Raw genomic sequence first — 14,365 nt, forward strand, 5'->3', positions numbered from 1 at the left:
GATTTATTTACAGTTAACTAATCTTATTCCAGGATTCGCAGTTGGTAAACCCAACAATCGCACGTTTCCAACACGTTCTTTACATTTTGCACGCAGTTCGTAGACCGAGCGGTTGATTTATAATAAAAGCCAGTGCGACGGTGCAACAGTAATGTTATGGAGCTGATATTAGAATTTAGAATCTCGGGGCTTATCGGAGCTTCTTCCAACATTTAAACGTTAGTGCTCCGTGTTTTTATACATAAATTCCTGATCTGGATATGCGAAATTATGTTTGAGATTAGAACCGTGCAATATAAGATTCATTTCCGACTGACACGAGGACATTCGGACGTTCGTCTCGCCGATTCGCGAAACGACTCGCGTTTTTCGACAAGTACGTAGTTTGACATCACTGAATAGGATTTTCAGTAAAGTAGACGATCGATTAACGATCAATAAATATTCATTCGGTACCAATATTCAAGTAGTTGAACATTGTTTTCGATTGTTTCGTGTAACAGGATACTGTTTCTATAGAAATAGATGACTTATTAACTATTAAAAAATCTTCATTTCACACAAAGAAGTATATGAAGAGTTCCACCCCAACCAGCACAGCCTTTCAAAATCCTTCAAATTCGAAATGTTTGTTTATTCTCGAAGTATTTTTGAGATTTTTTTGAAAATTACAAATCATGTCATAGTTTGAGAAGAATCGAGCCTACATGTTTAAACGAAGAATTCGCTACGAAAGACGAGGCACGATTATCCCGACATACTTTTTTTTTGAAAAGAACACTTCTTTCCGATTAATTTCATGTATTCATATTTTTAATCCGTCTGACAGATCCAGAAATATAGGTGTTTGAAGATTTGAAGCTCGTCAGGAGTGGAAAATTTTCAAAAATATACAAATCGATAATGAATTGAGATAAGACTTTGAGAACAACCATAAGCATTTGTTTCAGGGAATCGAATATCACAAATAAATATGACAAAAAACGAGAGGCGTAAGGGTCAAAGTCTGTCCCGATTGGCGTGGATATCCCCATATACAAATGTGCGGCTCCTTATCTGTAACCAAATATTTATTTCGCCATATTCAAACATACCATTTGTTGACAGTAAATGAATCCTGTTCGCTATGAGAAGACTCGTTTCTCCGGGTGCGTTCTATTCGGGAAGTAACAACGATTATTAAAACGAACAGTAACCCAGATACTAGATTATCTAGCTTACTAGATTATCTAGATTATTAGCTACACAGCTAATTTTTATGTTGTACTGAGAACTATATTTCTCGATTGTCGTAAAAAAATGTACACAGAGAAGGGCACAAAATGTGCCAAAAAAAGACAAAAATCTTTGCATAATGGTGCCAATCTAGAAATATTCGAAGTGGAAAATAGAAGTTTTGAGAATTTTTTGGGCATTTTCAGGCCATATAAACAATCTTTTAGTTAATAATAAAAAAAAAAAAAAATTAGAAGTGTTGAATAAAAACAGTAAAAAATCAGTTCATCGTGGGTCCGATCTTGAAGTATTTGGAAAAGAAATAAAATTTCCGAGAATTTTGACAAAAGGTTCTTTTTAAAATCATTCTCAATACTTATAAATAATTGAATAGTCGAATAAGAAATCTGAAAAAATTGAGGATACCGTTTCAAAGTTGGGCCAATTATTGCGGATATATTTTCAAAGAAAATGAAAAATGGCGAGGGTGAGACTTTGGTTTGGTTCCGCGTAGAATTCTGCATGTGCGAAGACCCGGTCAAGTATAGAATCGTGTTTGTACACAATAGCGATTGTGATTAGAGCGGGGAAGCCGCGCATGTGACCGCGTGTAAATGTGGAAGAAGGATGCCCGATGGTCACGTGTAAGTTTCGCGTGCGGCGTCGGTTTTTAAACGAATCGGCGTCACCGCGCAACGTCCAGTGTCTGATTCAAGATCGTCCGGTAGAGACGAGGAACGCGTGACTCTCGTGCTCGACTCCGAGTCGACGTCGTGGATTGGTTTATATCAGTGTTGAGGTCCCGCGCGAAGAGAAACGTCAAGAATCCGTTGCTCGGGATTCGAGGTTTTTTCAAACGTGCTTCGCGAGTGCAACGACGAGTGAAGCTAAGACCGTCTGCGATTGTCCGCGGCCCGTTGATCAACATTCAAATCTAATTATAAAACTTTGACGCACCGCGATCTTTGACCCCCTCAGTCTCACTCTCGTGTTGACGTTTAATCATTGCTCGAACAAACGTAAATTCAAACTCAACTTAGAGACGCTATCTGTAGACGGCATACCAACTTTGTACTTTCCTGCACCAACCGTCCGTCGACCACAAGCGTTCTTATCTACTTACCAAACTTCAACACCGACTTTTGACTGCCTGCGTTTCCACGCTGCCGATTACGCCGCTCACGTTTTCAGAATCAGTGATCACTCGGGCCAACTCAACGTCGTACGCTTCTTGGTGAGTCTCGAAGCTTGTTCTCTAATCACTTAATAAATGGTTTTGTCAAGCAAACTTGGTGCGCGTACGAATCACGTGCCCGCATACCGGTCTTACGGTGAAGTAAAGACTATCGAAACTGATTAGAATTAAATTGGACACGATTGGTTTAATTGGTGAGTATAGAATTTAGTGGTGGATTATCGCGTTCAAGCTCGCCGTAACGACGAACGATCTTCGTTCGGAACTTCAAACTTTAAATATTTTTATGAAATATTTGTGCACGAAAGGCGATGGAAACTGACAGAAATTGACCGATTCAATCAGTGGATCCCGTCGTAATAACCAACGGAAGATATTCCCGAGTTTAAATTTCTTTCTTTCTGGTATGGAATTTGTCAATAGCACGCTATCATTCTGGACCAAGATAATTGTCAAATGCCAATCCGTGTTTATACTCCATAGACCCCAATGTCAGACGGTACGGGTACCCAATTATCCCACGAATGTTTCAAAGATATTTAAAGAACAGACTACGACAGAAAATTTAAACTATATACTCTCAAAATTATCGACGTTTCTTCAAACGTGATTTTCTGATTTCACAGAATTACGGTGCTGCACGTTGCAACGAATGCAATGACCTTTCATTCAAGGTCGTTCCCGGTCGAACATCTTGAGAAAACCGGATTGAATAACAAAAAAAAAGACATACATAGTATCGGAACTGAAGAAAATGTCTGAACGATTTGCCTTGAACCTGCAAGCATACTTTGAAAATGAAGTAACAACTTTTGGTTAGTTTCTTCTCGGAGTATTCTGTACAAAAAAAGCGTCACTTTTTAACAAGAATTTCGGATCACCTTGAAAACCTCCGTTCATAGGAATATGGTATTATCGTAATACCGAGACTGTCTCATCGAATATCGACATAATCGGTTCTGCGTTTTCTACCGGGGATAATTAATGAAATTGATACACGAAATTTCTCGGTACGATCACACTAGTTCATTATATACACTCATTTGTACTCAATGTCTACGAATATTTGTGCAGAATCCTGTATGAATACACCTGGGTGACATATCTAACAAAAATCACACGCATAAGCAATGTTACAATTAGTTAACCATCGATACAACTGTTGACCGCAACGTCTGCGTCAAAACAATTATACCATCCAACGCAACATTTTTTCCAAGTTTTAACTTTGGCCGACTTTGTAAGTCGAAGACAATTTGCACAGCGTATAAGGAAATTATTGCATCTGACGGAGCAACGACGACTCATAGTGCATTATTGTAAAAAAAAAAGCCGTTCCGCAACACCTTGAAAATTCTTAAGCTCGAGCAACTGCAGCAGCAGCAGCAGCAGCAATGCGTGGAGTCGAGAAATACCTAATGAGATAATTTCACAGACAGTCCATTTATTGTACGTAGGTGTGTCTCACCTTGTGCATAAATCTTCAAACAGTCACGGCTTCCCGATAAGCTTACAATTAGAGTATCAGGTAAACATCGGATAAATCTGAAGCGAGAAAAAAAAAAGGAGAGGAGCGTATGGAAACTTTTGTAGATTAGCAACCCATCAGGACGAAGGTGAGTCGGCTGAGTGGTAGATAAGAAATTCCGAGTACAGCGCCTATCTCAATCCCGGAAATCTGTAGAGCGATGCCCTTTCCAGAACTGCAAGCTGTGTGCGAACGATCGAGAAACGTTGCGGTGTCGTGTGACGGTGTTTCTTGCACAAGTCGACCTCTTTCTCAAGGTCACGCAGTGCAACGAACCCTTCTCGCTTCCACAAACGACCGTTTCTTGGAGTCTGGTGAAAAGATGCGACGATCAAGTTGACGAAAATTGTCCAACGCCTATTTTTCCTTTCCGCATGACGTATATTGTGTGCGTGGCACTAGGAGTCCCGTTATACTCACGTGTTCGACGTCAGCCATGACCGCAGGGCATGCTGTTGTAAACCAAGGATTTGAAGTTGGCTGAAGGCTTGAAAGAAATTTAATATTATTATACCTTTCACCTTACGTTTGTTTCAGTGCCGTTCAATTCACAGAACTGTGCGAGTTGACTTTATGTGACGAATTATAGTTGCCCCGGGGACACGTATTCGCGATGAGTGATCAGAGGTTTTAATTCATGGAAATCCAAACCATTCGATCGATATCTTGACTAATCCAGAAGCTAACGTTATTTCAGCCGGGTTCGTAGGTTCAGATCGAGAATCAGGAGTGTAGTTCCAATATTTCGAGTGCTGGTCATTTGAAAGCCAATAAATTCGATATTCTTCACATTGTCATTTTCTACCTGGATTGGAAACGAAAAACGTTGAAGGCTGAAAATATTGTGAAACCTGTTATACAAAGACTTAATTTCTCGAATCTGGTATAGACGGGGAATTCCTCAGACGTAAATCGTGTACGGTGTGTAAAAAATTCATTCGGTTTATTCAGACGGCATAAATTATGACTCATGTATGCAATAACGAAGCAATACTATTTACAAAACGAAAAACCTAATAGCACCGATTCGCTTCCGACCACAGAAAAAGGTATGAGAAGGTCTTTCGTCTCCGTCACCTAGTTTTATATAGACAATGAAATTGCGTCAATGCTCAAAGTTTGAGCCGAGACTCGCAAAGCTTTGCCAAAAACGTTTCGTTGCATAGCTTGAGACCAGGAAACGGTATCGCGACGCCGTACTTTGTTGTCCAAGAAAAGATAAACGGATGAAACTAAAAGGGTAATATTTCTCGAAAAACGTTACTACTGCTGAGGACGCATCGATTCTACAGTCAGCCAAAAAGGGTTCAGACGAAAGCCGATGAAACGGGTAACAGATTAGAATCGAATATCTGTCTATCAGGTTGAACTTTTACAAAATTCAACGACGGAAGTAACGCGAGCTTGAAATTTATCGAAACATATCAAGTACCCAGTCGACGATGTGGATTCTTCGAAAGGATGTCGTTCCAGTGAAATTCGACCCGGTCAACTGCAGTTGCAATTTACAAGTTACAAAGGACCGCGTGACCGATGGATGCATCGGTAATCGAGCTTCGTCGACTTCGTCGAAGTCCGTATAACCCGGCACTAGGAGCCAGGTAGTTTGCAAGGCAAAGTAGAGCAGAGGCACGAAGTTGCACAGGCTGCAGCATGGTGTGAAGTGGAAGGCGTTAGGCGCGAACCGCTGCAATCGAGTCGTTTGACCACGCACGGGCAAGAAGCTCATTATACTGGCAAATTAATTCTATCGGCGAACTTTCCGCGTCAGTGTGACGGCACTGTAGCGTATTATTAGAATGTAGATCAGTATTATAACTGAAGTTGGTAGATCGGCGGTCCGACGAGAGCACCGATAAGTCGGACATCAATTAGATGAGCTCTGAGAGTCACAGAGACCCGTTTTACTCACTTGCACGCATTCGTTGCGTGCTTCGATACTTGTACCAGCGAGGCTTCGGTCTCCTCGACGGATGACTAATAAAAAAAAAAAAAAAAAAAAACAACTACGGACAAGAAATAAATACCCGATGATTACCGACACTCGGCGACTACGGCCCCTAAACTCGTGGAATGTTTGGCTTCGCTCTTGCTCTTCGGTGAGCTACGCCGTTATCTAGGCTATTTTAGTCCCGGCCAGCAACTACTGTTCACCCAGGTCAGTTGTAGCCTCACACTTGTTAGGCGTGTACACCATTTCCGTCGGGAAAAATGATATCCTCGCTTTCGTCGACAAGTGTACGTGGCTTTTCACTCGCGGTTTGTACCGTTCTAGATCCGTTCTACTGCTTTAAGATCAGGTTAATTTCAACGACGACTCGGTATTTGTCCGTTATGCACTCGAATGCTTGATACCTGCTAGGAAACTATTGGTCCCCGTCCAGTTGGCACATCGCTCATTTCTTTCGCGGTATAAAGCTCTCGACCTCGAGCACAAAAACTGCACCGCACAACCTGTACGCATTTCGCAAGCTTGCTAAAACTGTCCCCCGCTCAAGTTTAAGGTCTAGTTAGTAAAATTCGTTTGAGATAGACATCTTTCATCTCGAAGAATATCGTCTGGAATGCGTTGAGTAAGTTTATTTGAGAAATTAACGATAGCAATTGTAATTTATCCATGACTGTGCAATTACCCAGAGGCGGTGTGAATACGAAACTGAAGCTAGCGGTCAGATTAGCGGCCGAACGTGTTAAATTTTTTGGATGTAGAAAAATACAGTTGAGTTTCATCCTCATAATTTTACGAAAGTATCGAGGGTTCGAGATATTTCACAAGATTTTAATTTTAAGACTTCACTACCGTATTCGAACGAACGTTGAAACGTTTGGCTGCTAATTCTGACTGCCGGTTTCAGCGTCGTGGCGTAAACTAATTAATAATCAATAAACACCAACGGAACTAAACGAACGCATGCATCCTCTGTATCCATCAGTTTTTCATCCTTCCTTTCAGTCTGGGTTCGTTGAACATATTTTCTTACTAGTTCTGCGAATTTCTCATGTACTCTTGAACTTGTGACGCAACTCTGCGTGTGTGTGTGTGCTTTATTCGTGACGTACGAATATACATAATAAGTGTTTCTCTAATTTAATGTATTCGCGTAGCTGATGTAGTTATTACGAATTACACGTGCTGTAAGTTTACATCACCGGATTCGTAATAACCGAATTCAGGAAGTAAGTAGTAAAAATTTAATTCGAAAGATTTTATGTTTCCTCAAAACTGGTCATCAAAGTCTTCCGTCGGAAAACAAAGCACTTACATGTGAATCGTGAAGGTCTAATCAGATCCTGTTTCATTCGGAAATCAAATACGAATTACCGAAATTCCGGGAAATGATATCAAATGTGATAGTCGTTCTGAAACGACGAGAAACATATCTTTGGAATGAAAACAACTTACGTTTAACTTAACGAGTATCACGATCACATGAAAATTCCATATTTTTGTGCCATCTTATCTGGGATTACTTTACAGGAAAATAACTTTCTCGTCATTCAGGAATACAACGAACTGCAGTTATGGAAAATATCAAATACATGCGACAGCTATTACAGCATTCACTGAGAGAAAAATTTGCACATATAGTTGAAAATCTGTATAGTTGAAATATTATAGTCGTGCCGATAATTATCACGGTGAAATATACTCAAATTATCGTTTGGCGCACTATAAACACAATATCAATTTTACCATAAACTTATAGTTGATGCAAGGACGTCAAAGGTACTATAATAATACTACAATGAACTATATTTTTGTTCTTAATGTTCACCATGTATGGACGTTGATCAGAATTATTTTGGTATCGTGCCGTGAGCTTCGTTCTATAGTCTTCGACAGTACAGAATATAGCGCAATCAACTAACTTATAATAAACTATTTACGGATAAGAATTTGAACCACCCGAGATGATTCATACAACTTTTGGCAGAGTTGAATGCACCATACATAGTTTGACTCGACTTAAATACGGCTAACGCTAATACAGTAATTATTCAGACAAGATCATACGAATATAGTTTCAACAACTATACATACACTGTTGAAAATATTTGAAAATCTACGACACATTTACAGCACAAAAGTGTAGTTGAATTACAAATTTCGTGATATAAAGTGAATTACTAAGAATTCTCAATAAATGTGCATTCAAATTTTGTCATTTTGCTTAACTTAGTTGGAAATACGCAAAAGGGTGTTTGAATTTACTTCATTGTGCAGTAAATGCATTAGGTATATTTGTAAATTTCATTTACGGTACTTGGAATTTACTAAACATTCTGCTGAATTCACTTGATAAATGGAATAATCTTATTAATCAGTTTTCAGTGACTGTACCAGGCATGCCCGAATGGACCGTACATTGTATTATGAATCAAAGTCTTAGATTCCCCTGAAGTAGTTTAGCGTAGTAGGTAGGTTGCCCGTCTTATAATCCGAACATTGCGAGTGAGAAAAGGGGTTCAAGCCCCGGTTAGGAAAAAATAATGCGCTAGGTTTTAATCGATCCAAAATGCGTTTTCAACGGTTGTAGCTACTGATAAGTTGTGAAATTGGTATCTGCGCTTACGAAAAATCATTGACATGAATTATCTACGAGTTCTTGGTCTATTATTTTTCATTCCACAGTTTTACTATACATTTACGATGAAGCTACACAACTCGCATAGTAAAGTTAACAAACTGCAATCTAAAATTTCTGTATTGAATTTCCAAATTATAAACCGAGTAACGATAAGTTTATCGCGTTTATCGCACTAGTGTTTAAATATGGTCACGTCTTCGTTATTGTACCGTTAACCATACAACTTTTGTCATGTGTAACGACAAGTTCATAGTTCGGGACAACATAATGCAATAAGTTCCATTAACTATAAATTCGTATTGTCCCCTGAGCACGCTATTTGTTATAGTAAAGTCAATCACATTTTTCTCTGAGTGTTGAATTTGTTGTAACACACGTGAAATTATACCGCAGGTTATATCAGCCGTAATTGACTGTACAGTGAGAAAAAAATTTAGTTGAGGTTACCGCTAACTAATGGTCAACTATTTTCATTTTTTACCACAATCGAAAAATATAGTTCTATGTACAAAATAAAAATTAGTTTTGTACCTGTTACCAAAAAGTCTAGTATTCGTTACTATTCTTTCTCGTTATGATCTGTTACTACATTTTCTTGTAACTGTTGCGAAAATTTAATGCTTGTGCAACAATAAATTGATGTTAAATTCTTATTTAATTAAAAAAGTAGAGTAAACCGAAGAAACTGATTTTTCTTTGCAATAACCAAAAAAGGATCGACAATATCGCAAAATGGTTACGCGTACCTCGTTTTTCGTAATTCCAACAATATTGAAACAGTTTTTTCAACGATACCCGTTTTACTCAATTTTTCTAGTTACTATAACAAATGAAATTTTTCTCAGTGTACAATAATTTGAATCAAATCAAGAACTAGAATTCGCGGAACTGTATCAATTTCCTTTCCTTTTTCCTAACTTCTATAATTCTGGCTATCTCCATCGTTTCCATATCTCTCCACTCTCCTACTTCATTTTCGCCAATTTCGTTGTTCGCGTCTCTGCAAGTCAGCAAAGATTTTCGTTTTGTCCTTTATACTGTAATTATTAGCATTTGCTATTCACACCAAATAGCGAAGGTCGGAACAGGCGCAGTCACATACGAATTGTACACACACACACACACACGGCTAGTTTCATAAATAGCGGACTGGTATTCAAATGTGATTCAAATTTCCCGCCTAATGGGCTCGTTCGCGTTTCCGTTTCCGTTTCGCGCGCACAAAAGAACCACCGCGTGTCCGCCCGTCCTAGAAGGAGTTAATCTTTGCCGTTGCCGAACGCGGGTTATTTATGTCGTTGGACACAAGATGTTCATACACTGCCAACGCGTCCCACTCTGCACGAAATCATTCTGGGCGCTGTTTTGGTACCGAGGAGGCAGGAACCGAGCCAAGTCGCCGAGAGAATATCAAAGTACAATCAATTGATTCATATTCATCGTCGCTGGATTGTATTCGAGAGAGAATAATACCGGAAACGGAACCAAAGAGAGATGAAAATGGGGGGGAAAGAAAATGAACGAGCGAATCTCGATTTCAATTTCAAATGCTCAGTTATTCTGCTGCTCGCTATATTCCTTGCAGTGCTGTGAGATTAATCGATTAGTCAGCAGCTTCGATTAGTCGATTACTCGACGGTTTTTATTCACATGCCGATTGACGTGAAGAATTATTGTGAGGCAACTTCCATAAATCGATTGATCGAAACCGTCCATTGATTGATTGCGCGAAAAAACTATTCACCGAAATCCTTGATTAATCGATCAATTCGAAAAACGATTATTCGAAAAACTCGATTAATGGTTTAAACGATTAATCGCACAGCACTAATTCCTTGACTCTAATATTTCGCAGAGGCGATATTTGCAATTGCGTGAATCGAACTATAGTAATATCGTTACAGATTTTGTATATTACCCGTGAAATGTGATCTCGTAGGTATAACTTGAATCTGCGAGGCTAGTGATTCGCGTTTTCTTATTCTTACGGTCTCGAATTCTCTGAGGAAAATAATTGCAGTACAAAATTTTCGAGATTTTCTGATAAAGTTCAGCGCATTAATTGGCTACAATTGTAGAACCGCGTGGAATAGATTTCTGGAAAAGATCGTTCTTGTATACGAAGATAATATCAAACTGGTCACGTCTCAAGAAGTCGCTAAATTCATGCTAAAAGTTTTTCGTAAGTAATGGATATCCTCGCAAAATATTTCCTATAGAAATATTAAAAAACTTTAGGATAATAAATACTAAACTACTGGAAAGTAGTTTTCAACTACAGATTTTCACCTCACATATGATGGCAATATTTATTCTCTATAGTCGGGTGTTGTTCTGTCCCTGAAATCTTTTTCTCGAGAACAGATGGCTGAGAAAAGTTACATTATACAAATTTTTATTGAACATATGTCAAATCATTCGTCCGAAAGAATTTTCTTTTCCTCCGTAACAGCTGATGAGTAGTCATTTTCACGATATTTGTAATTTTTTCTAGCATCGAAGTAGATATGTAAGGGGGGTTCTGGCTCAATCTGCTTTACCGACCGAGTACTCGAATATACTCGGTCGGTAAAGCAGATCAAGCCAGAACCCCCCTTACATATCTACTTATCGAGATGAACAGGACGAGAATACTTAACCTACTAACTTAGAATATCTCTACTTGAACGTCATCCTTGGGAAGTTGTCTTTAGTTCCTCAACTCTGCGTAATTTTGCGCGAACAATCTTGAAATATTCTCACACTATTTTATGAATGATTAAATAAAAAATAAAATAAAATAAAGCCATTGAACACAAACCAGCCGTGATATTACGCCCAGATTACTCAGATTTGAAACCAGTCGTGAACTTGAAATTAGAATACAAATTACAGAGAGCAAAGATGTTAATAACTAAGTATCATGTAATTCACTGGCCATAACCGTGCTGTCTGAATGGAAGGGAAATGAATGAATTTTTTGAGGCAAGATCGCGTGCTCTAGATTAGGGAAAAGCACCGTTATCTATAAGAATGCCACAATGCATTTTATAATAATCGCAACAAAGCTCCTCGGTTCTCCTTTTGTTACCTTTCTTAATGCAAGATTTTCCACGATACCCATAACCCTTTTTCTCAGACGCTGCACAACGTCCTGTAGAATTTGTCTGCATCCTCGATTTCCGGTCTGACGACGTTTTCAACACTTCGCTTTTGCCAAACTTGAGTAACAATCGATACCGCAGTTTTTTACTTTACGCAAACCGAATCCAGTTGCCTGAAACACAAAGTGACGATGATATAGATGAGCAAGTTGCAGGCCGATAAAAGCCATTTGTGATACAGTTTGAGACTCGTAGAAAGTGGACCATGCGCTAGAATTGCATATCGTGCAATTTTAGTAATAACTAGAAACCAAGCTAACGAGTAATCAGATCATGCTAAAAGTTGTCCTGCAGATTTCGAAACCATAATTTGACCCGCGTAAATAGAACGTGGTGAATTTTTAAAGATAATTCACAATCGCAGCCGACTGATAATTTCAACGTGCGTTCGGACATTAAGTGGTGGTTCTACCTATAATTGCCAAAAATCAAAAGGTTACGTTGATAATTATACCGCAATAATGATAACCAGGAGACATCGTTCTTTAACCAATCATCGCGTCACGAAGATTTGCATTTTTATTCCTTGGCTCAGGTGGTACAGAAAAGTCAAGGCTTGCTTTTGTGATAATTGAGAGTTCATTGAGCTGACGAATCGATTAATTTCGTAGTCCGAAAATTTCAGATTCAAATTGAGTAGAAGTTTATATGCACAAGTCGATCGTGTATCTGACGCTATGTAATTGCTCCGTAAGATGATGTTGAAATTCGTGATTTTGAAATTTCCTTTCTCTCAGAGAGATAAATCGTCTTGTTTGAATCCAATTGAAACAACCTTAATCGCGGTATTCACAAATTAGTTTGATCGTTTCATATTTTTACTCTTCCTTTTTTCTTTCTCTTATTTCTTTCACTTCAGGCCAAAATGATATAGATGCTTGAAACGCAGTTAACGCTTATAGGAGCAAATAAAATGTCAGATTTTCAGTCTTATACAACAGCATATACCTAGGGACGGTAAAAATAAATGGTGAAAAAGCCTATTTTTCAACGATTCGGGATGTACAAGGATTTCTCTCAATAAGAATACTGATGCGTATCGCAAGGCAAGGATATGCGCTCATCCGCTCGCGTCTATCAGCCTTGAGCCTCTCCGCAAGGCGGTTGCAACTTGTGGGACGAGAAAAAAGAAAGTTTTGGGTCAGAATGATGCGGAGAAGATTTTTTGCGGTGAAAAATGTCGCAGGATAAACGCCGCATTAAATAACAAAGACGTGGGCAGGAAGGGGGGGAATAAAAACAAACTCGGAACCTCTTGAGCTGCTTTTAACCCTTTTTAAAGTGTACGTAGATATAACCACAACGTGTAAATGGGGTATTTCCTGCTAATTCGACAAATTGCGACCCTACTTATTTCTTGTTTCGCTGGAACGTTTTCAATTGATAATGTAGGAATTCTCAAACGCTGTTATTTCTTTCTTTTGTTTGCGTGAAAATATCTTTGAGTCACGAACGTTCAAACCTTTTTATATGCGAACCTTTTTCATATTCTAAAAAAAATTTGCTGACATTTTGTTCTTTATTAGAATCGTCTAGCATCAGTTCCACGACGCAATGATATTTTTTATATTTTTTCTCTGGTTTGAAAATAATGGATTATCAAAAATTAACGTTCAACGTTTTTAAATATTAGATGGCATTTTTATATATTTTCAACTTCATAACGAGGCGGTTGAAATCTTTTTTTTTTTTTTTAATGCTTGCAAATCTTGAAGACGTACAAGTTAAAGTGTATCATATTATGATCGATGAAAATCGTGAAAGTGCCTGAAAAATTAACTTAATAAGTAATCAAATATATCACAAGGCTTCCAGCAAATATCCACGAGATAGCGAATGAGATTTTTGTGAATTCAATCAAAATCTTTGTAACATGTTGACGTTACTTTTGAGTGATTAAAATTCTTTGGAAATGTAATAAGAAATGATAAAGAGAATAATTCCACCTTGTGCACAATTTCAATGTGCCTTTCGTGGAGTGCAAAATGGTTGTGAATTTTTTTCAGAAATCATTGAATCGTTATACTTTGGTTTTCATCAATCCCTAAAAAATTTCATAAAAATAAAAAAGAAAAATACATTTCATTATGGAACTCATCCTCAAATGATGGAAATAAAAACTTACCTTCGTAAGAGTTTTTCGAAAATTTAAAAAATGGTGGAACTCTGAGAAGGACTGAATGTATGTTTAACTCAAGAGTATTTACGGGAAAATAATTTTTTTTCAATAAATAACGGGTGTCAGAGACGCTTTGAAAAGTTTTAAGAAAAATAAAAATGGCGAGGATCAAAATCGGACGATTTGGCAATGAATGCACCATATGTAGATGACATACATGTATCACGAGCGGAAAGGAATGGCATGGTTTGTCTTGAAAAACGGTTGTCGATTTATTTGTAAGAATTGCAAGAAAAATACGAACATTTTCTTTCTTTTTCTTTCTTCACTTCTCGAACTTTTTTTCTTACCATTTTCTTCTTCTCTTATTTTGCTTGTCTTTACAAGGTATTGTGAAACTGTGCAACAAGAATCAACCATGATGAACAACTATTTTTACAACAGCGAAGCTATTTTTATTCACAGAATATCCGAATCTTTATGAATAATGTATCAATAACAATATTCGTAACTGTTCAGAATCATCTCCCACTGTAAATGTTGTTATAAACAATTGTGAAAATAGTGTTTTTTCGG

The 14,365-nt window shown here is 38.1% G+C and overlaps 1 protein-coding gene across 2 annotated transcripts in view; it reads left to right on the plus strand.

The window, feature by feature from the left end:
* Nucleotides 1-1,926: 1,926 nt before the first annotated feature.
* LOC124218484 (sodium-coupled monocarboxylate transporter 1) overlaps nucleotides 1,927-14,365 on the plus strand; it is a 77,900-nt gene continuing 65,461 nt past the window's right edge. The window contains exon 1 of one of the 2 annotated variants that reach the window (XM_046625023.2): nucleotides 1,927-2,449. The gene's annotated coding sequence lies outside the window, so the exon portion shown is untranslated. Of the gene's footprint in view, nucleotides 2,450-6,408; nucleotides 6,512-14,365 lie in introns of those variants that run through there. The other variant, XM_046625188.2, reaches the window with a different exon arrangement.

This window comes from Neodiprion pinetum, chromosome 1 (genome assembly GCF_021155775.2).
Source record: "Neodiprion pinetum isolate iyNeoPine1 chromosome 1, iyNeoPine1.2, whole genome shotgun sequence".
In the NCBI taxonomy this organism is placed as follows: Eukaryota; Metazoa; Arthropoda; class Insecta; order Hymenoptera; family Diprionidae; genus Neodiprion; species Neodiprion pinetum.